This window comes from Siphateles boraxobius, unplaced genomic scaffold (genome assembly GCF_051911475.1).
Source record: "Siphateles boraxobius isolate OS27281-9 unplaced genomic scaffold, OSU_SipBor_1 52, whole genome shotgun sequence".
Lineage (NCBI taxonomy): Eukaryota > Metazoa > Chordata > Actinopteri > Cypriniformes > Leuciscidae > Siphateles > Siphateles boraxobius.
Window position 1 is genome coordinate 1,549,212 of NW_027509164.1, and position 22,227 is coordinate 1,571,438.

At 42.3% G+C, this 22,227-nt stretch overlaps 1 long non-coding RNA gene across 1 annotated transcript in view; it reads left to right on the forward strand.

The window, feature by feature from the left end:
* The first annotated feature begins 3,297 nt into the window (after window positions 1-3,297).
* The window catches only part of LOC143713576 (uncharacterized), a 380,928-nt gene continuing 361,998 nt past the window's right edge, over window positions 3,298-22,227 (forward strand). Inside the window, exons 1-2 of the long non-coding RNA XR_013195133.1 lie at window positions 3,298-3,386; window positions 3,546-3,666. This is a non-coding gene — a long non-coding RNA (uncharacterized LOC143713576). The remainder of the gene's footprint in view (window positions 3,387-3,545; window positions 3,667-22,227) is intronic.

The window sequence follows — 22,227 nt, forward strand, 5'->3', positions numbered from 1 at the left end:
AAGGGACCGAAGGCGTACCCGGAGTGGGGCAGCGAAGTGGAACACAGGGACGCAGCTCGGGAGGCTCTCTCTGGGAGGCGGCCCGTAGCGGGGTCTGAGTGTGCTGTGCAGCACTTACCTGGTTCCACGGGGCAGGAGGTGCGGGAGGCGGCTCGATGGCGTTCTCGGACCGTACGCAGCTGCCGGCTGGCGATAGAAGAGGCGGATGAGAGTGGTGAGGATTCTGACCCCCCACTACTCTCCGGGCCCTCTTCGGACCCAGAGATGATAGAAACTGCTCTTTTATTGAAAATTTGGGTACCGCTGGTTTTAAGGCCAGCGGCGGAACACAAACAAAACGGAACAAAGGATTTTCCACCCGGCCCTCTTCCGGGGGAGGGAGCGATGCAGTCATCGTCTCCTGGAGAGCAGTCCCTTCCACCTCTGGGTCGCCCGTCCTAGGGCCGCTTACCCTTGGCTTTGCCGCCCCTCTTGGCGGGGGCCTGGACGGGCGGGGCGCCCTGCCTGCGACTGGCTCCACGGTGCCGCTTGGATGGAGGCTGCTGCTGCGGCGCGGGAGCAGGGGCAGACGCAGGCGGACGCCCACGGCGACGAGCAGACCGAGGAGCCGCGGGCGGTGGGGTGGAGGCAGCAGCTGACCGCCGCGGCAGGATATGTTTAATGGCCTCAGTCTGCTTCTGTACAGCCGAGAACTGCTGGGCGAAGTTCTCGACCGCGTCGCCGAAGAGGCCGGTCTGGGACACGGGGGAGTTAAGGAACCTGATCTTGTCGGTCTCCCGCATGTCAGCCAGACACAGCCAGAGGTGGCGTTCCTGGACCACTAGTGTGGACATCGCACGACCCACTGACCGCGCAGTGACCTTCGTCGCACGGAGCGCGAGGTCAGTTGCGGCACGAAGTTCTTGGAGAACTTGTGGATCATGACCACCCTCGTGCAGGTCCTTCAGTGCCTTGGCCTGATGAACCTGCAACAACGCCATAGCGTGCATGGCAGAGGCAGCTTCCCCACAGGCCTTGTAAGCCTTGCCGGTCAGGTCCGACGAGTACTTACAGGCCCGGGAAGGAAGACACGGTTCTCCACGCCAAGTGGAGTTAGGGCACAGTTGCATAGCAACGGCCCGTTCCACTGGCGGGATACGCGCGTATCCCTTAGCTGCCCCGCCATCAAGGGTGGTGAGGGAGGAGGAGCCACCGAGACGGTTTCGGGCAGTAAAAGGTGCCGTCCACGTCCCTGTGAGCTCCTCATGCACTTCCGGGAAGAAAGGCACTGGGGTGGGTTGCTGAGAACCAGCGCGCGCCACCCCGAGATACCAATCGTCCAACCTCGAGGGCTCGGGACACGGTGGAGGGTTCCACACGAGCCCGATCCTGTTGGCGGCCCGGGAAAGCATGGCCATCATCTCCGGGTCCGACTCGGGCACCGCTGACACACCTGAAGGAGGCAGCGGCTCCGAGCCGTCGTCCGCAGAGAGGTCTGACCCACCCTCCGATGCAGCGATCGACATCTGGTCGTCGCAGGGAGCGCCGAACGAAACGACCGGTACACATCTCGAGGACGGTCCAGAACGTTCCGTTGGCAGCTCAACTGGTTGCGGAGCATGAGAGGAGTGAGGGTTCCTAGGGGGTTGGTTCCCCGAAGGAAGCGCGCTCACTGTAATCCTCAGATCACCCGTGTCACTGCCCGAAGCAACCCGCGAAGGGGGGTTGGAACGAGGTGCAGGCACGGGGACTCCGCCCCTTTGCAGGAACGTGAGTCTCGACCTCAGCTCCGAGATGGTCATCTTCCCACAATGGGTACATGACTCATCCACGAACGCTGCCTGTGCGTGTTCGAGGCCCAGACACACGAGGCAGCGATCGTGACCATCCCGCGACCCCAGGTAACGACCGCATCCAGAAACACACAGATAGAACGTCATCTTGAAAAAGACGCGAACTATCTGTGTGAGCTCTTTTAGGGACTACTCTCACTGGTGCTGAAGCACGCAGGGGAACAGCCACAGCGATCACAGACGGGAATGTGCACCCGTCTGTGCGCTGGATCTCTCTCGCTGGAGGTCTTACCAGCTGTTACAACAGCTTTTGAGCGCTTGCCAGGCGCACCTTACCAGCTGTTATAACAGCTTTTAAGCGCTCTGAAGCGCACCTCACCAGCTGTTAAAACAGCTCTTTTTCTTTGCTCAGTTTTTAAAATAAATTAAAAAAAAAAAGAAAGAGAGAGAAAGAGAAACTGCTCGCGCTGCCGTGCTGTCACGCCCGCACCGGGAAGGAGAGGTCCAGAAAGGCTCGTAGTAGTTGGTTTCAACTGAAAGCAGAGACATCGAAGTGTTTGGCTCCGAAGCAAAAAGCTAGTGTGCAATCGCACCAGCTGCTCGTTTATACCCGCGCTAACGAGGGCGCGCAGCTGATACAAATGATTGCACGCCAATGTGTATTGGCTTGTTTTAGTTTCACTCGAAGTAGATTGGCCTCTCTAGCGAGATTCCTATTGGTCAGTCATGACCTACGTTGTAGTGACTGACCGATAGGGAATCACAGATTGCAGAACACCACTAAAACGGTAAAGCACATCAAACATGTGTGCGCTTCGCTACCAAATAAAACAGTGAAATGTGCACAAAAAAAAACTTTCACACTGCAAAAAAAATTATTTGTAACTTTATTCATTTGTTATTTCTTCTTTAGCTTTGTTAATTTAGATATTTCTCTTTACTTTGTTTTGTTGTAATGTAACCTTTTAATAATTTTGTTAATAAAATACAATTTCCCTCAGGCCCAATGCAGGCCTGATGAGCATAATAGTAGACATGCAAGATTTTTTATTTTTATTTGAAAGAAAAAATGTAGAAAAACAGAAATAGAAAAATGTTCGTAATTCAGTCAAAGCTCAAGCTGCTATTTTAATTTCTCCTACAAAAATGTAAAATTTGGGCGCGCACACCCACTCACACTTTAGATCTGCATGCATCTCAAATACAGGGTTTTTCAACATCCCAGTGGACAATTTATATGCAGTGCCGGCCGTTTTGAAATGGGTGACATGGCCAAGTACAGGCAGAAACTGAGTCTCTCGGCTCAAACAAGTCTGGATTTTCACCTCCCAGGCCAATCAGAACTTGTGGAGGTGTGCGTACAACAGCCAGGTAACATAAAACTAGGCAACAACAGGAATGGTCATTAAAAATGCAATGTTTTTGTTTGAGTTTTTAATTTTTGACATGTAGTCTATTTTTAATTTTTTTGCAGCATCCCCTGCTGAATTATTTGCCAATAATTAATTGTCAATATATGTGCCAATAATTAATCCAACAGGCACTTATAATGCGTACAGAAGCTCCTGTTCCAGACGACTGGAGGGTGTCTACAGAAACAACATTGATAATGTGGTGCGATTCCATGATTCAAAACACAAATCCATAAGTGGCTGGTGAGTGTCATTGATACTGACGAACACAGCGACATTACGCAGGGATCTAGTGGCTGATTCACTTAATCATTTTAATTATAATTTAATAATGAAAAATGTTGTTCCAAATTAAAAACAGGAACCAGAAAGATGGCTTCAACTTGGACTTAACGTACATTTACCCCAATATCTTTGCCATGGGTACAACATGGATGTTTAGACTGGAAGCCTATAACCGGGTCAACTTGGCGCCGTCCCAGGTGTTTTTTTTTTTTGCATCTCTATAAAATGTCACATCCATGTTTTTGCTTTACAGATGTAGATCTTAAAATCATTTCTTGAATCTCTATAAGCAGAAGTCACTGACTTATTTTTGTTTTCCAGTGATTTGACCTGCTGAGATGCTGGAGCAGAGGAGGACAGACATGCTTTACGGACACACGCAACCAGTTAAAGTCACACACACACACACCTCCACAATGTATGGTTTGGCTGTACATGGCTGTTTTTGAGTTCTTAGTGTTGAAAGAGTTAGACTTTTCTTTTTTCTAAACTCACCAGCTCATTCTGACTCACAGTTCTGATGATGAAAGTGGCAAAGAGCTTTTTTGAGATGCTAAAAGGGTCTTCTGGTTCTCTGTGCATCAGCTCCAGAAGAAAGAGCCCAAAGCCGTGAGCGGCCCAGACTCGGAAACGTGTGAATGTAGTGAAACGAAAAAAAATGGTTTTTTTACGGCTTAGGGCAAAAGCCTCTACAGAAAACAAATATGTTTGGCTGGAGTGTAAAGCAAGAAATATGCCCATGTGAACAGGTGGAGTTGATCTTTCAGCGGCCGATCAGCAGCAGCAACGTGCCCAACTGCTTCAACAAAAGCAGTCCAAGGCAGTGCTCAAGCAAAATGGCATTGATGTTGATAAGTGGGATTATTTTGCCATAGACTGTGCCCATCTGGCAATTAATCACAGTGTATGCAGCCATCGTCACACCCAACGTCAAGCAGGAATTCTCTCAGTGACATCGGATCCCTCAACTGCTCGAAACATGCGGATGTGAAAAAGGAGGAGGAAAATGAATATGCCAGATATTTTGGCCTTAATAAGAACCTGTCATGGGGAGAGGCCCAACATGCTGCCAGGGACTGAATGCAATGGAGAGTGCTCATTGAAGCCTTCTGTCTCACAGGGGACGAAGAGGAGGACAGACACCAACCTCGTTTCCATGAGAAAGCAAGCAGCCGAGAGCCGAAAATTATTCGGTTTTGACAGGTGCCCAATATTTCAAAACACAGTCAATGTGATATGTGCTGCTTCATTTCCATGCACTTTAAGTGTTATTTGAAACTTTTGTTCAAGCATATTATGTCGATTGGGAGAATGCAGCAATAAAAATGAATTTCAGATCAGGCGAGACGACCCGCTGAATTTAAGCATATCACTAAGCGGAGAAAAAGAAACTAACAAGGATTCCCTCAGTAGCGGTAACCATGAAGGCAATCAAAGCATTCTAGCTAGTGGCAGTGATGATGAAGGGCAGCCCAATTTTAGTTAATCAAGAACGAAAGTCTTGGGAAACTATACCTCCACTCCTTCCTGCAGCATCTTCTGTTCCTCAGAGCTCCTCGAGATGCTGAGAGCAAGCCACATTTTCAGCCAGAAACGGAGCCAGCATCTGTAAAGTGCTCTGGTGAGTCCTATAAGAGATAGTGTCACATCATCCTTCACAGAAAGCATATGTTACAAAGACACTGTTAAATATAGTGTTTCCAAAATGTATTTAGGTTTGACAGTACGTTTATCTTTATTAATGAGTTTACACTTGTGTATACACTTTACACTTCGGGCCCGAGAAAACTAATACATTAGAAGCAGCACACTTTACACATGTCCTAGGTCCTTCCCTCCACAGTGAATCACTAGGACATTCGGAGCAGTTCTTCTTTTAAGGCACGGTTGGAAGAAGGGAAGGAGGTCTCTCCAACACATGACTCCCCAGCCAAACCACTGGACCTGGAAATCCACTCCAAGATTTGGGCCTGCGGTCTCTCTTGCTCGCTGTTGGCCACGTCTAATGTAACTGTCACCAATAATCCAGACTCTGTGCACACTACAATACAAATGATTAACTCATTCAGTAGCTGCATCACCATATATTTCAAGGCCTTTCTTTAACATGGACAGCCAAAGCTCACAATCTTAAAATCTAGGGCTGGTACATTTACGAACATACATTTAAACATTTGTGTATTTTGAAATGAGATTGCCACTACATGCATTATTTGTGTGTTAAACGCAAGTGTTAAAATATATTTAAATCAAATATTTCAAAATAGGTTGAGCAGTTCATTTAAGCCCTAAGAGAAATAATGTTTTTTTAAATGATATTGGCCCATGTCTGAGACAACACAACCCATAAGATTGGTCTTAGGGTTAGGGTTCTTTTCTTATGTTGTTAGTGTATTGTACTGCAACAGGAAATGACAAAGCAATTGACAATTGGATCATACTTTGCAAAAAACAACCACAAAAATGTTTTAGCTAACAGTTGCAGGCAGGATGGATACACACACAAACACTAACTAGGACTATTAAATTAAAGAGCTTATTTTGAGCTAAATGGAAATGTATATATGCTCATCAGGCCTGTTCTCCTTGGCTACCTGTCATCGTGTGTCGTCTTCACTGTTATTATCATCATCATCTGTATCACCTAGCTGTTTTCAGTTATTAATGTTCATTACAAATGAAAAAAAGCCACTCACCTTCTCCCTAAACACATACAATCACGTGCGTTTGGTGCTGAAAGCAGTTTTCGCCGATTTTCTTCTGAGATCGTGACGTCACCGCGCGCCCATTGATCTCCGCGAAAACACTACTCAAAATCATGAAACATATATTGTTCTTTTCAGTTCATCAAGACGGTTCGAGTGAGCTCAGTGCTCGCCAAATCCGCTGAGTTTTCGCCGAGATATTTGCGTTTTCACACTCGGGAAACGGTAGCGCATCATGGCCGCGGCCATGTTTGTTTTTGTTGCAAAGCACTCTGGGAAATGACGTCTTAGCTTCTACCGCGCTGAAGTTCATGTAGACAAAAAAAAACTTCACTTCACATAATGCATTGCAACAAAAACAAACGTGTCGGCGCCCGTGAAGCGCTAACACCATCATTCATTCACTACTACTGCCTCCTGGTTCAACTCTCTTCAGCCCCTGGATCACTGGCTTAACGTCACGTTAAATGCAATGTTGCATAAGTTAGATAGGATGTACTGTGTCGTTTCTGTTCAGCCATGTATATTTTTAGTTCAATGATATATTGTCAATAAGAGAATGTATTGTTTGTGTTTAATAGTATTCTTGTAGTCTCTCATCCTCCTAGCATAGAGTCCAAATAGTTTCTAACCGCGGTTGAAAAGCAAGATTTTCCCGCTGTATGGAGGTAAACCGCTTTAAATACCCCCCCACCCCGACAGACTTTCGCGCACGCACCAGAAGTCGTTTTTGCTTGACAGACTTTGTTAAATATTGTCACCTACATCCCCAAAAAAACGAGCACAATTTTAAATAGTCAAATTTTCATCAAGCAGTAATCTGGCATGAACCAATCACTGAATAGATTTCCTTATTTAAGAATATTCTCAGATACATTCGCATTGAATTGGAGAATACATTATGATGTTCACATTGGAAATGAAAGATGAACACCTTTTGCAACATGTCTTAGTTACAAATATTATACTCCATATTTATGTTTACATAATATAGTGTTATTTAATCTATGTCGATTATATGAAAAGTGAACAGCATGAGTAAGATAGGACCATAAGATGGGTCAGACACGATTTTGACCACTTTATTAAGTTTTGTTCTGTAGAAAGCCTTTCTTTAAATTAAATTTCGTTTTGTATAGATTGTACCTTAATTTTAATCACTGTTTCATTAACTAATTACCTGGAATTAATAAATAAGAAGCAAATATAGCAGACATATAATCAGGAGGACGTGGAAGCGCCGGTTGGGTCTCTTGCGCGTGAACTGGGGGCTAGGCCTAAATGCCTCGCGGCAGCAGCGCCTCGCATTGCTCATAGACCTTCATACAGTCAGCGCCTCGGATGCGGTTTCGAAATGTGATCAAAAAACGTTGGTGCGGGTAGATGGCGGACAGATGATGAGTTTTGTGATGCGGTTGCGGATGAAATAATAATAGCCCATCCGCGCATCTCTAATACGAATGGAATGTTATTATGTGTCGTGGAACATTGCGCTCCTCAACTCGCGAAAGGTCGGATTTGCTCCATCTTTTGATAAGTTTTGTTTAGGAAACCTTGAATCCATGTAAGACACAATATCAAAAGACATAATCCATGTCATTAGAATCAATGAATCCATGTCATTAGACACAACATGCACACATGCAGGTCAATGGTTTTTTTTTTTCGTTTTGTTTTTCGGTGATGACGGTGACGAGCTCAGACCCGCGGTTGGAGTCACGTGACTGCGGTAATGTGGTAACCATCCCAGCCCTAATGTTTAATCCCGTTCCCATATATGGGGCATTAAATTATTTTCATTCTAATAAAAAGATCTATTGTTTTTGGGTGAGAAAATAAAAGTTCTCCATGTGTAATCCTGCAGTTTATTTTTTATTCCTGTTTAAAGTCGGCTATAGTTCTTTCCTCGTGTAATCATATTTTGATCATCAGTTAGGGTTAGCTAACCCCCCCCCCCACCCCCCCCCGCTGCGGTCCTGACGTGCAAAGCGGTCGTCCGACCTGGGTATAGGGGCGAAAGACTAATCGAACCATCTAGTAGCTGGTTCCCTCCGAAGTTTCCCTCAGGATAGCTGGCGCTCGCCACGCAGTTTTATCCGGTAAAGCGAATGACTAGAGGCCTTGGGGCCGAAACGATCTCAACCTATTCTCAAACTTTAAATGGGTAAGAAGCCCGGCTCGCTGGCTTGGAGCCGGGCGTGGAATGCGAGACGCCCAGTGGGCCGCTCTTGGTAAGCAGAACTGGCGCTGCGGGATGAACCGAACGTCGGGTTAAGGCGCCCAATGCCGACGCTCATCAGACCCCAGAAAAGGTGTTGGTTGATATAGACAGCAGGACGGTGGCCATGGAAGTCGGACTCTGCTAAGGAGTGTAACAACTCACCTGCCGAATCAACTAGCCCTGAAAATGGATGGCGCTGGAGCGTCGGGCCCATACGTACTAACATACTGTACCACAAATGAGAAGACGCAAAAGATGGAGCTGCACATTCTAGAGAACAGTTTACAAGTAGCAAGTATAGCGAAAGAGGGAATCCAGATTTGCACCCACAGATTAATCAAACTAGCTTTTCTGCCATCTAAAACAAGATGTAAGTTCTTTAGTTTAACTTTTCCGTCGAAGGCAAAGGGCACGCCTTCGCCCGGGTGGAGCCGCGGTGGGTGCAGATCTTGGTGGTAGTAGCAAATATTCAAACGAGAGCTTTGAAGGCAGTGAGAGATGCAGTGAGAGACTCTCAGAACTCTACACACAAATAATAAAAAAAGCACACCTAACACATACATACATATACAGTACTCGTACTACTCTCCTGCCTGCACGATGAACAAAAGATGATGACGAAAGTTGACGAAAGTGTTTATGGCAAGTACCAAGACTTTTTATTTTATGTATTTATGGTTTAACTGCATTTTTTTGCTTTTATTAGGAGGCACAGGGGGGGGGAAATGAAAATGATCCTATCTAAAATCGTGTTGTAATGAGCAATGTTTTACAAAGTTTATGTAGTATAAAAAAGTATAAAAATATTTCATTGCTTTTCTATGTGTTTAGGTTACTATTTGTGAGTGGATAAACAACATCATGGACAGCACATTAATGACTCCTCTTTTTGTCCACAGGCGTTGCTGCAACCAAGGCCTTCGGGAAGGGCTCCATCCTGTGTGAGTGCCACTGCATAGTCATTGTGGTTAGTTAACATTATAACATTATCTTGTTGATCTTTTATTTGATATTTGATCATTTGATGCATTACGGTCTGGCACCTGTGCAAAACATTATTAGTTGGGGTTAGTTAACATTATTGTGTCTGGCAAACGTGAGGATGAAGACGAGCAGCTTGGGGAGGAAAGTGAAGACGAACACACGGACATCTCCCAGTACGGAAGCGCAACAGTGCCACTGCATAGTCATTCGGAATAAGAGGAGGTACCAGGAGGATGGGTTCGATTTGGATTTAACCTATATCGACCATCTGTGCTCCACACTTTGTTCAATGGTATTCCAGTTGCCCAGAGCCACAGAAGAAAGAGGAGGCGCACAAGACCATGTGGTGAACAGGCTACAGTGGACCAGTGGAGTCATTAAAACTGCAACAATTCTATTTGTAGATTACGGCCTCTTCTGCTGTTTTGTTGTTCAGTGATCTCTATAAGCAGATATCACTGACTTATTTTTGTTTTCCAGTGATTTGACCTGCTGAGATGCTGGACCAGAGGAGGACAGACATGCTTTACGGACACACGCAACCAGTTAAGGTCACACACACACACACACACACACACCTGCACAACGTATGTTTTGGCTGTACATGGCTGTTTCTGAGTTCTTCCAGAAGAAAGCGCCCAAAGCCGTGTGCTGCCCAGCGGCCCAGATTCGGAGATGTGCGAGACATTATTGTGTCTGGCAAAAGTGAGGATGAAGATGAGCAGCTTGGGTTCCAGGCGACTGGAGGGTGTCCACAGAAATAACACATATAATGTGGTGAGATTCCTTGAATCAAAACAGTGACTGATTCACTTAATCATTTTAATTATAATTTAATATAAAAAATGTTGTTGCAAATTAAAAACAGGAACCAGGAAGATGGCTTCGCCCGTTGTTGTTTTTTTGTTTGTTTTTTACGGCTTAGGGCAAAAACCTCTACAGGAAACGAGTGTATGCAGCCATCGTCACACCCAACGGCAAGCAGGAGTTCTCTGACAGTGACATCGGATCCCTCAGCAGCTCGAAACATGCGGATGGACAGTGGAGCTCTCTGACTGAAGAAGAGCAGACTAAGCAGGATCTGGAGCTCTCCGAGGAGCTGAGCAGAGGACGTCACCCACTGACGTCTCCCAGGGTGTTAGACATGGACTGCAGGGGCCTCATTTATAAAACTTTGCGTAGGTTTTGCGTCAGAAGTGGCGTACGGATGAAACATAGGACGTGCGTACGCACAGAAATATTCGGATTTATAAAACCGTGTGCACGCACATCCTACGAATTTTTTCCTTAATAAATCCCAATCAATTCTAAATGTAGCGCAGCTTTTGCGGCTTCATGTCACGCCCATAGTTGCCCATAAATAGTCCGTGAAACGCCCACAAGTTAATATTCATAGATTGTGAAATTATGGCAAACATAGAGAGGAAATCAAAAAAACGTAACTTCACTCAATGTGAAGTAGAAGTTATCGTTGGCGAGGTGGAAAAGAGGAGAAAAATGTTGTTTGGAGGGCACAGTGTGGGCATTACTAATGCCAAAAAGGCACTTGAGTGGCAAAAGGTTGCAGACGATGTAAATGCTGTAGCCTCACAACCTCGGACTGTGGCCGAAATAAAAAAGAAATGGTCAGACATCAAAGTCGAGGCAAAAAAGCGTCTAGCGCTCCATCGCCAGAGTGTGTCTGCCACGGGTGGGGGAAAGGGGACCCCGGAGCTGACCCCTCTTGATGAGAGACTGTCGGCAATTATTGGGGAATCCCTATTAAGTGGAGTGGTGACTGAGGCGGAGGGGGACACTGATGCGCCAGATGCACCGGATGACACAGGTAAGTGAAATAAGTCAAATGAATGCAGTCAAGTCACATGTATGTAGACTACACGATTACAATTTATTCATATAGAACAATCTTTATTTCAGTCGCTGGGTGTTCTAGCTGGGCCAGTGCCAGTGGTTCAGAGGCTGCAGCTGAGCAGCCGTCTGTGCCAAGCGTCTCCACGGCACGCGGCTCTCAACCCTCCAGCAGCGGGCATGTCCTCACCGATGCAGTCCTTGAAATGCAGAGGGAAGTCATTAACTCAGTCAGAGAGGTGGCAAAGGAGTTGGGTGAAATCAAGACTGTCCTAACTGAAATAAACAGCACAATGAGGGAATTCTTGAATAAATAATATATTTTTTCCACACCTTTTGTTGTTCTTTACAAGCGACGCATCACTTCCAAACGCTGGCGCACAGCAGCAGCATTTGGCTCAAATGCCTGGGGATGGGGGTCAGGGTCGGGGCCAACACAGTAATCGGCGTCAGGGGGTAGAGGCACGTTTTTAAGCTGTGCCACATTGTGTAGCACAGCACATGCCAGCACGATTTTGGACACCTTTTCAGGAGTGTACAATAACCTCCCTCCAGTGCAGTCGAGGCAGCGCCATCTGCCCTTAAACAGGCCGATGGTGCGCTCCACTATAGCGCGAGCTCGGCTGTGGCACATGTTGTAGTGCCTTTCCTCTGCATTATGTGGATTGAGGAAAGGTGTAAGCAGCCACTGTTTGAGGGGATATCCACTGTCCCCTGCAAGGATAGTGAAAGGGTTAAGACTTTGAAGTACAGTAAAATGTCTAGTAATTAAACGTAGCCTACCTAGAAGCCAGCCATCACGCACAGCACCAGCCTCGAGTCTGTGCCCAACACTGCTGTGTCTTAAAATGAATGAGTCATGGGTTGACCCAGGCCACCGAGCTACTACGTTAGTGAGCAACTTGTCTGCATCACAAATAATTTGGACATTGATCGAATGGAAATGCTTTCGATTAATGAAAGCATTTTCATTCACATTCGGTGCCCTTTTGGCAACATGAGTGCAGTCAACAGCACCGATAACGTTTGGGAAACCGTACATAGCTGCAAATTGAGCTTTCTTGTTTGCCTGTTCACCCGCCGTGTATGGAAACTTTATGCACTCATGGGATAAAGCTATTATGCCTTTTAAAACGTCTGGCATTATTCGGCTAAAGGTCGGCTGAGATATGCCTGACCTGTCAGCCAATTCCCTCTGAAAAGTGCCAGTCGCCAGGAATCCTAGTGTTGTTAGGACTTGAAGTGGGACTGGCACGGCATGGTTCCTCCGAGTGCTCCTCTGTAACGCGGGGGCCAAAAGACCGCAGAGGTCCAACAGGACAGCTCGAGGAAGTCGGAACCGGCTCATGAGCCACTCGTCCTCATTTGCCAGCAAATCTTCTTGCTGTCTGAAGATGCGTTCACTCCGAATCCTTCCATTTGCCACATCTTCTAAGAGCGCAAGATCAGCCATTGTGCGTCATTACGCATTGTGATGGGGCATTTTATTTCCATCCATTTAATTGCATCTGACAAGCTACAGATGTTGGTTATAATCTACTTGGAAATGGGAATTAGTTCAGCGCAAATGTAATTTCTTGCAGCTTTCTGAATGGTTGAGACATAGGCTACGTCATACGTTATTTTATCAAAAATAAAACAAACTAAAGGCATATGCATGAATACTATGATTCCGTAGCTGATGAAGACATTTTTAGTATGAAAACAACTTTCCCCAGAGGACAAATAATACAACTATTTATCTATCTGTCTATAAATCTATCTAGGCTATATATCTCCCTAATTATATATCTATCTGACTGACTATCTAATTGCATCTATACCTGCTCCGCCAGACGGACACATTGGCGAGAATATCAGTTTTGTACATTATTTTGTTCTGTTTACCATCTTATTTATGAGGATGAATTGTATAACATGCCAATATTATTGCAGAACATATTTGACTTTTCTTTTTGGAAATATTAATTTGCATTTCTGTTTCAGATCGATCAAACGGGTGTTCGTGTAGGCTGTTGATTGTAAGACTTGCTTTGTGAAGTCTTCGTGTTATTTATGAGAGGCAGTATTGCCATTTATTTTACACAACGGTCTACAGTTTCACACACTTTCACGTGTTTCTTCCATCTGCCGACGGTGTCGCCATTTCTCATTTCACCCGTTTTTGTGCGTACGCCTGGGTCAGAGCTTGCGTGAAGGACCGCACATTTTCCCGTCAAGTTTGCTTTTTATAAATACCAATTATTGCGTAGAGAGCGGCGTACGCCTTCTTTTGTGCGTACGCAACGTTTATAAATGAGGCCCCAGGACTTGGACAGACCGCCACGTCTTCAGTGCTATTGCTCATTACACTTCTTATTTCATTTTCATAGTCTCTGCGAGTTCATCAGTTTTGTTCTTACGCACTGTATATAAATCTATTGTCTGTATTATAACATATTGTGTATATACTTTGCTTTATTAAAAAATAAAGTTGTCCTCCAAAGAGGGGGGGTGGGGGGGGGGGGGGGGTTGCCAATAAAAATAAAAGAGTTGTTCTTGTTGACATTATTTTATTTATTGTTCATTGTGCTTTGTTGTATATAAATAATAAAATGTCCCTTAATCCATTGTTTAATTAAGGCGTGCGACCTCTGACATATATAGCAATTGTAAGTCGCTTTGGATAAAAGCGTCAGATAAATGTAAATGTAAATAATATCATTTTCGTGAAAATAGATTTAATTAGAGAGTCACACGACGTTTTTGTTTAATTAGGTGAACTTGAGCTCCTCCTTGAACTCCTCATGAACTTGTGATCACACTGTTGTGTGATTTCGAAACCAAAGTTTAGACACTCAAATACTATAATAAATATATTATCTGAGCTCCCACAATTTATTTTTTTAAAATAATGGTCCATTTTTTAGAGCATAAAGCATAGATATGTCCACCCTGTCGTGGACATATACATTTCTGTTAAATATGTTTTCATTGCATTATTAAGATACAAATGATACTTTCTGAAAGGTATGATGTCACTGGGTGCTTCTCAATATCCCTCCTCATCTCCTCCATCCTCCATCCTATGACCCGGAAACCAATCAAGCACAGCCATCTTGAAGGACATCTCAATTCTCTAATTCTAAGTCCTCATTTTATTTCCTTGCGTCCTTCCCTCACAACCTACAGGGGGAGGAGCTGAGGCGCTAGGAAAGGAAGCGAGGAAAGGAAATGAGGATGCACAAATAAGAAATGAGAAGCACCCCCTATGATATTCCTTGTAATATAACTTTTTCATAGTGTTCCTAGCGTGAATGAGAGTTCGTCGAATTGGCCTTGTTTCCTTTGTGAACCCACTGGCGTGGTGAACGTTTGGGAGAACTTTTCCAGTTTTCAACTTTGAATCTCCTGTTGAAATAAATGTCTTTCAGTCAGTTTTTAAGCAACAGCCATGTTTTGCACGTGTATTTAAAGCTTATAACGTGTAGTTTAATGCGTGCCTAATCAATTTCCTGTATCTCGTTCAGGGAGTTAAAATTACAGGGCAAAGGTCAGAAAGGCACAGTTGAGGTCACAAAAGGCCTATGTCCTCATGCTGTGTTGGTACAAAAAAGTCTGTATTTAACTCAAATCTCAAGCTTTCTTTCTGCTTTTTGCATCAAATGAAACGGCGAGTACTGCACTTTTCAGTGCTAACACTGATTATGCTGTATCTTGGTCTCGAGCGGGGAAGAGATCCGCTCAAAGCTGTGTTCTGCATGTCACTTGCAGCCGGTAATGTCACGTGTTACATAGCAAAACGTCTTTAAATCAGCCAAACCTTGAGCTGTTGACGTGTGTGGCTTCAAAATAAAGCTCAGTACGAGCACTTTACTAGTGTACTAATGATTTGGCAGTATCATGTTCCTAGCGCGAATGAGAGGTCGTCGAATTGGCCTTGTTTCCTCTGTGAACCCACTGGCGTGGTGAACGTTCGGGAGCACTTTTCCAGTTTTCAACTTTGAATCTCCTGTTAGGGTTAAGTTCCCTCCTCCACCCCGGAAAATACCAGCTGACATGGATAGTGGTGGGTTTCTGTGTTATTTCTAATATATAGTTCATCTTCGGTTTGAATATTTTTTTGTTGAAAAGTTGACATGTAGACAAGAAAACATAAAAATGTGTACATTTTGTGAATATTGTTAGTAGTGGGTTTTTTCACAAAGTAAACGTTTTGCTTCAAAGAAATACCTGTTGTAATGCTACTTTTTCATTTGCACACATCCCATAAAGCTTGATATGTAGTAGGAAGTTATTTTAATCCTATTTTATCTCAGTCACTCTAACATTTGGTGAATGTAGTGTCAAAGACAATCCTTGTACTAAAAAACGATTTTTCAAAAATGTCACTTTAGACAATTATTATTCATTATCTACTAATTTATTCATATATTACACTACTTTTGTGACCCTACGACCCGGCTAAGATTCTCCCCAGGTGATGCTGTTTACCCTGGTCTCAACCAAGTTTACTATTCTTTATTTCATTTTATAAGGGACAATGCACATTTTCCTTTATTAGTCTTCAAAAAAGTCATAGATTAACATTTTCTTAACTTTCAGCACAGATAATTGCAATGGTAGGCTACTAATAAAAGAAAAAAATATGAAATTATTAGGTTAAGGGAAATTGCATTTTATTAACAAGATTAATCAAAGGTTACATTGCAAAACATTGGAGAACAATATATAAAACTAAATCAGAAATAGCACATACATTGTTAAACAAAGGATTCTTTTAGAGTTCAAACATATTTATTCATTAAACTTGTTTCTCAAAGTGAACAAAGGGGGTGGAAAAAGCGAATATCAGTATAAAAATTTTAAAGATACATTCAAGTTAATAAAGTTAACAGTTAGAAAACATTTTGACACTGATCTCTGCCTCCTCAGGGTGCCTAATATAACAAACAAGGAGCATCTTTATGACATGTGTCAATATACAAAATGAGAATTATGTCCTTAAGGTATTTTTTATTTCTTTATGTAGCAAATACATGGTACACATGCACATGGATCTGTATAGGCACTTAGAATGAATGGAGCCGATTCACGTCACGCGAGACACTGTGAAGATCCACGCTGGACGACGAGTGTTCAAAGCATGCCGCCCGTCGCCGCTGAATACCGCAGCTAAGAATAATGTAATACGACTCCGGTTTTATTTTGTGGGATCCTGGAACCTGGTGCCAAGATTGAGGGAGACATGATAGGGGCGGCCGAAAACAGTCACGTTGGTCGATGTGAGCAATCGCAGTGATCGGAAGGAATGGGTGTATTGTACTGCAGCAGGAAATGACAAAACATGCCGCCCGTCGCCGCTGAATACCGCAGCTAAGAATAATGGAATAGTTTGGACTCCTTCCAACGTCAAACAAACTTTATATCGGTCAGAACATACTACAGCCCATGTCTTGCTGTTTTATTCACCTCTGTTTTTCTGTTTTTCTCTGTGATAAAGACTGTGTAACAGTGTTCTCCAGGTGTTGAATAAAAAGAATGGCTAAACTATCTTTTATGTTTTCCTGTTGTATCACATCTGTGTTTAACATGGAACTCTAACAATAACACAAATTCATGTACATGATTGATGTTTACAGTCCTGCAGAAATATTACTGTCCATGACACTGAATCCATCATGAGTTTAACAAGCACTCAGAAAACATGACAGCAAACATGATGTTTATTTTGGGTGTGAAGGGTGTGGATTTTGGAATAAACTGCTGCTTCAATGTATATGTAATGAGTGATTATAATTGTAGCGTATCTGGACAGTCTCGCATGAGAATACTTTTTGTGCACACAAAAAACGCAAAAATAGTGATTTTATTCAACTATTTCTTCTCTTCCATGTCAGTCTCCTATGCTGTTCACGTAGTAAACACAGCGTTGCCTTTCCGTATTCTACTTCAAAACGCCGGCTCAGTATTGGCCTCTGGTTGGCCAGCTGCTGCGTCAGCATCACATGCATGCATCATGGTGCTTACGTGAACAGCGTCTGCCAGTAGTTCAACTCTGCTTTACTACATAAACAGCGTAGGAGACTGACACAGAAGAGACAAAATTGTTAAATAAAGTTTTCTTTTTGTTTGTTTTTTTGCACACAAAAAAAATTCTTGCCGTTTCATCACATTAAGGTTGAGCCACTGGAGTCACATGAACTATTTTAACGATGTCTTTACTTCCTTTCTGGGCCTTGAAAGTGGTCATGATGTTGCTGTCTATGAAGGAGTGAGACAGCTCTCAGATTTCATCAAAAATATCTTAATCTGTGTTCCAAAGATGAACGAAAGTCTTACGGGTTTAGAACGACATGAGGTTGAGTAATTACTAACAGAATTTTAATTTCCGAGTGAACTAACCCTTTAAGATAATCCCATATTTTATATATTTGTAGAACAACAGCATTGAGTCCAGAAGAGAGTCAGAGGCCTCATTCTCTAACTTGGTGAAAAAAGAGGAATTAATCAAGGACTACCAGGTAAAGAAATTATATTTCTGCATATGTATGTATACTGAAAGATTTTATCTTAAATTCTTAAACTTTTAGGCTAAAGTTCTGCCTTGGAACTAAACTATCTAAAAAACTTGAAATACACCTTTGAGGTATTTCAGAAGATCTTCCTGGAGCTGGATGTTAACAAAAACATGTCCTCCAAAATCCACGATCTGAAGATCAGCTTACTGGCCTAAAAGCGATACAGCCATTGTTGAAGTTGGAGGGTTTGAGGGTCTGTTTGTGAGTCTATTAATGTTGAAGGAGGGAGGACAGTTAATAAGTCAGAAATGTTACTCATGGAAACTATATTGCACAATGTGAACTTATTTCAATAGAAACCCAAAGAAACTGAAATGTAGGTTTCTTAGATCTCCATTTTCATACAGGATCATATTTGTGAGATTGTTTTAAAGTCTTACAGTATGTTACTGTACAGGACTGAAAAACACAATTGTATAGAACATAATCTGTAAATGTCTTGTTTTATTATTATTGAAAAGTCCTTACTGAAAGTGTTGAAATAGAGTTAAACATCCGGTTGGTAGGTTGAGACTGACATATTTCATATTACGGTCAACCCTGGGCCACAGCATGCATATCTTGAGATGTATTGAGTGGATTAAGGGGAAGTTTTGTGACCATATTCCTGAAGACAATAAAGCCTGCCAACTTAATGAACTTTGCTTTAGCACCACCATGCTCCAATTTTCTATTGAACACATTGTCTCAACCTGTGAGGTGAATACATTTTATTATACTTTTTTTTTTAATACTGACCTTGTCAATTTTTACTATCAAATGGCCAAAATGTCAGCTTTATGTAATGTAATAACTAGATTTCAATATTTGATGAGTACATTCTACTGGCATTCTGTTTACAAGAACCAGTGTTGAACTAGTAAATAGTAGTAAAAAATGAACTATTTGCATTTATACTTTCAGTAGAAATACTCAATTGCTAATTGGAAAATTTGAGTACTTGTAACTTTAAAATACACTAACACATTTTGAAAAACAAAGTAGATCCCACTTGAAATTTGTAATATGGAAATAAAAAAATTAATTTGGATTCAATCAAAAATAAACATTTAGAACTCAAAGTTATGTAGATCACACAAACACAAAAATGACTTTATGTGTAAATTTTATTTCAACAAACAAAAAAATTAAGTAGTTTGTACAAATATTAGTCTTTTTGGATCTACGTAATAAAATTATGCAAAAAATTCATCATATTTTTTAAGTAAATCCAGCAGAGAATTTTTATCAGTGTAGCATTGATTTTTTAAAAACATTTTTTAAAGAACTGCTTTTGAAATTACAATTGGAATTACAGATGTAAATTCATTTCGTGGATAATATTTGTTCCATATATCTGATATATATCTATAGGCCTATGGTGCAACAGTTTTAGACCTAGACAAATCTCTCTGCATTAATAGGCTCATATTAACAATGTGGAATAACCTCTTTAAGTAGGTTTTCTATTATTTACCTAAGAAGACCTGGTAAATTACTGAACAAACCTGTCAGAGATTTATAAGTTTCTAAATATAAATGAGAAATAAAAAAATAGCTTTATTTGAAAAACTAAAATCATAATTTTTATTTTCCTGAAATCCTACTGATGTCACTTGCACAATAATTTGGAATACAGTGTATATAGAGATGTAATGATACAGATAAAAAATTCAGACACATAAAACAATTTCTTCATATGTTTTGTTGTTGTTACAAGTCGAAAAGAAAGTCAGGTATTATTAAAAAGTAAAATAAATAATGGTTTTATAACAAAATTAATTATTTGCAAAGATCGCAAGCCCAGTTTGAGTGTTTTGCCTTCTCAAAGTCAGGAGGACTCATGTTAAAGGCCATGGTGCAGGTTAAACATCACTGTCGATTAATGGGTAGATAAAGCAGTCAAGATATGTATATAAAGTTAGAAATGTCTCCCAAATGGTGTTAAAGTCTAGTTTTTGTAGTTTTTGGTTAGTGACGGTTATTTTTTACGCAACTCGGCGATGACGTCACACGAGGTAGACGCGGTGGAATGTAGCCTCAGCCGTTCTCAGCTACATGAACTAATTCTAGCAGACTGGCACTGACTACTATGGCATCTAACTGGGATGAGGAAGAGGTGGCAAGACCCACAGTTAACATTTATGATGGGCCACAGCCATACAATTTCGAACCGTTTAGACGTGAGAGGGCGAATGAGGAAATACCGAGAGCCGATGGCCGTCAAAGACAAATAAATGCATGGTCAGAGGAGAATGAATGGAGAGTTGGTGTAGTGTCCTGGTGAGTTGCTACCATTTAGAAATGCAGCAATGACCGCTGGAGCTAGTAGTCAATGAACAGCAGTGCATACAATAAAAAAATTTTTTTACTGTCAGTGAATAGCATCGAGTGAAAGTCAACATTTTCTTTTTATCCAGTGACAGTGATTATGTCGTTGGCTTAGAAAAGTAACGTTACCCTGAACTTAGTCAGAAGATCTATAAATAGAGGCATATAATGCAAGCTTGACAGTCCCACCTGTGAGTGTTTATTTCTAAACTTTTACCTCTTTCTCCGGGTGAAAATGTGGTTTCACCGTAGCCGACGCCGAGTAGGCTGGTCATGTCTTCAGTGTGATTATTGTTGATTGTGCCAACTCGTTTTCCTCATGATTGATTGTCATTGACACAGTCAGGCTTACCGGGAGAGGGAGTGAGTAGTAAGTGTCTGTGTCGCTGTGTTTGGCAGTTGTGTGTGTGGGCGGTGTCGTCCCATGGAAACTGTGATGGAGAGCTTGTGTTGTAGGGAGGTGAGCGCGTTTTGGTCGCTGGTCGAGGATCTCACCCCGCGGCCAGCAGATGTAACGTGCCTAACGCAGCATCCTGGATTTGAGGCATGCTGCCTGAATCCGTTTGTGCTACACATAGCTTATTCACACTTCAGGCAGGATCATGACCCCCTTCAAGCCAGCACGCACGAGTATGTTCATGGTTTATGTTTACTTTACCAATCTTTTTACAGGGAGTCCTTTGAACAACAGCTATAGGTGACAAGAGATGTGTTGCATGCACAAACATGCATAAGAGACAGGCTTCAAATGACGTTTCCAACCTACTTACAGAGTTTAAAACTTACGAATCTTTCCTACTTATCCCTAGGCAATACCGGTACACTGCGTACAGGCAGGCTATACGCTGGGCTTATGGAGTTTTAGGGAGGAGTATAAGGAAGCCTCTACCCTCTTGTGTGGTTTCAACCATAAGTCAAAACTTCCAAAGTAGCCTCGTTTGAATGAGAATGAATAAAAATAATTCTGTAAATAAATATTAATAAATAAATATTCTGTTGTGATCGCCCTTAAAATGTTATAAAGTACACAGAACACATGAATTTTAATAAGTAAAAACAGTTTATTGGCATTGCTTGTAAGGGTTACTAAATATTTATTGAACAAGGACAAAGATTACTGAACAAAGACACAGGTTGCAAGTGAACAAATCTATATAAAAAAGCCCACTGATGAAGGGCTAGACCTGATACCTTTCATAAATAATAATAATAATAAAAAAATTTTTTGTATAGCACTTTTCATTCATGGAATGCTACGCTTTAATTTCATTAGTACTCTGGCAGAAGCATTATGTATCAATTGTAGCTTCGCTAAAGAACTCTTCGAAAGGCCAGTGTACATAGCTTTGCAGTAATCAAGATGGGAGAAAATAAAAATATGTATGAGTTGCTTAGCATCATCCAAGGATAAAAATGGTCGAATCTTGGCTATATTTCTCAGATGCCTGGAAAAGTGCGGTCTTACCTGAGGGTCAACTGATGGTTCTCGTACTCACTCACACTCACACTCACTTACACACACGCACGCACACACAGAGTCACACACACAGTCACACACACACACACACACTCTTTCATGAATGCATATGCAGTGTTACATGCAAAAGCACATCAAGCTGACACAGTGAGCCCAGACAACACCGCACACAGACGTTGACAAGGCACAGGTAAAATGATTGGTAAATTATTTTGAATTACATACAACAAATTTCATGCAAATAACAGACAGAGGAGCAGACATGCAGCATGCAGGACCCCGTGAATGGGGTACAGCGACAATTATTGCCACTTACAAAGACGAAAAAATGTAATGATTTAGTGCAAAGTAAAACCAAAGCAACAGCACACAAAGAAAAAACAAAAGATGCAGAATACAGGAAACCACCACCAAATGAGATGACAGGGACAGAAGGAAAGAAGATAACTAAATAAATACTTACTAAAATAAATTAAAATAAAATAAATACTTACAACTAAATCATTGGAATTGTCTGTGGAAAAAAAAATGTAATAATGTGAATTTAGGTTCTCTTGTAGCGTGACTGCCGGGCTAGGAAGAGGCTGACGGCCTCCTCCTTAGGAACCTGTTCAAAGGATTTGGCGATGGGGGCGGGTGCATCAGAGGACAGA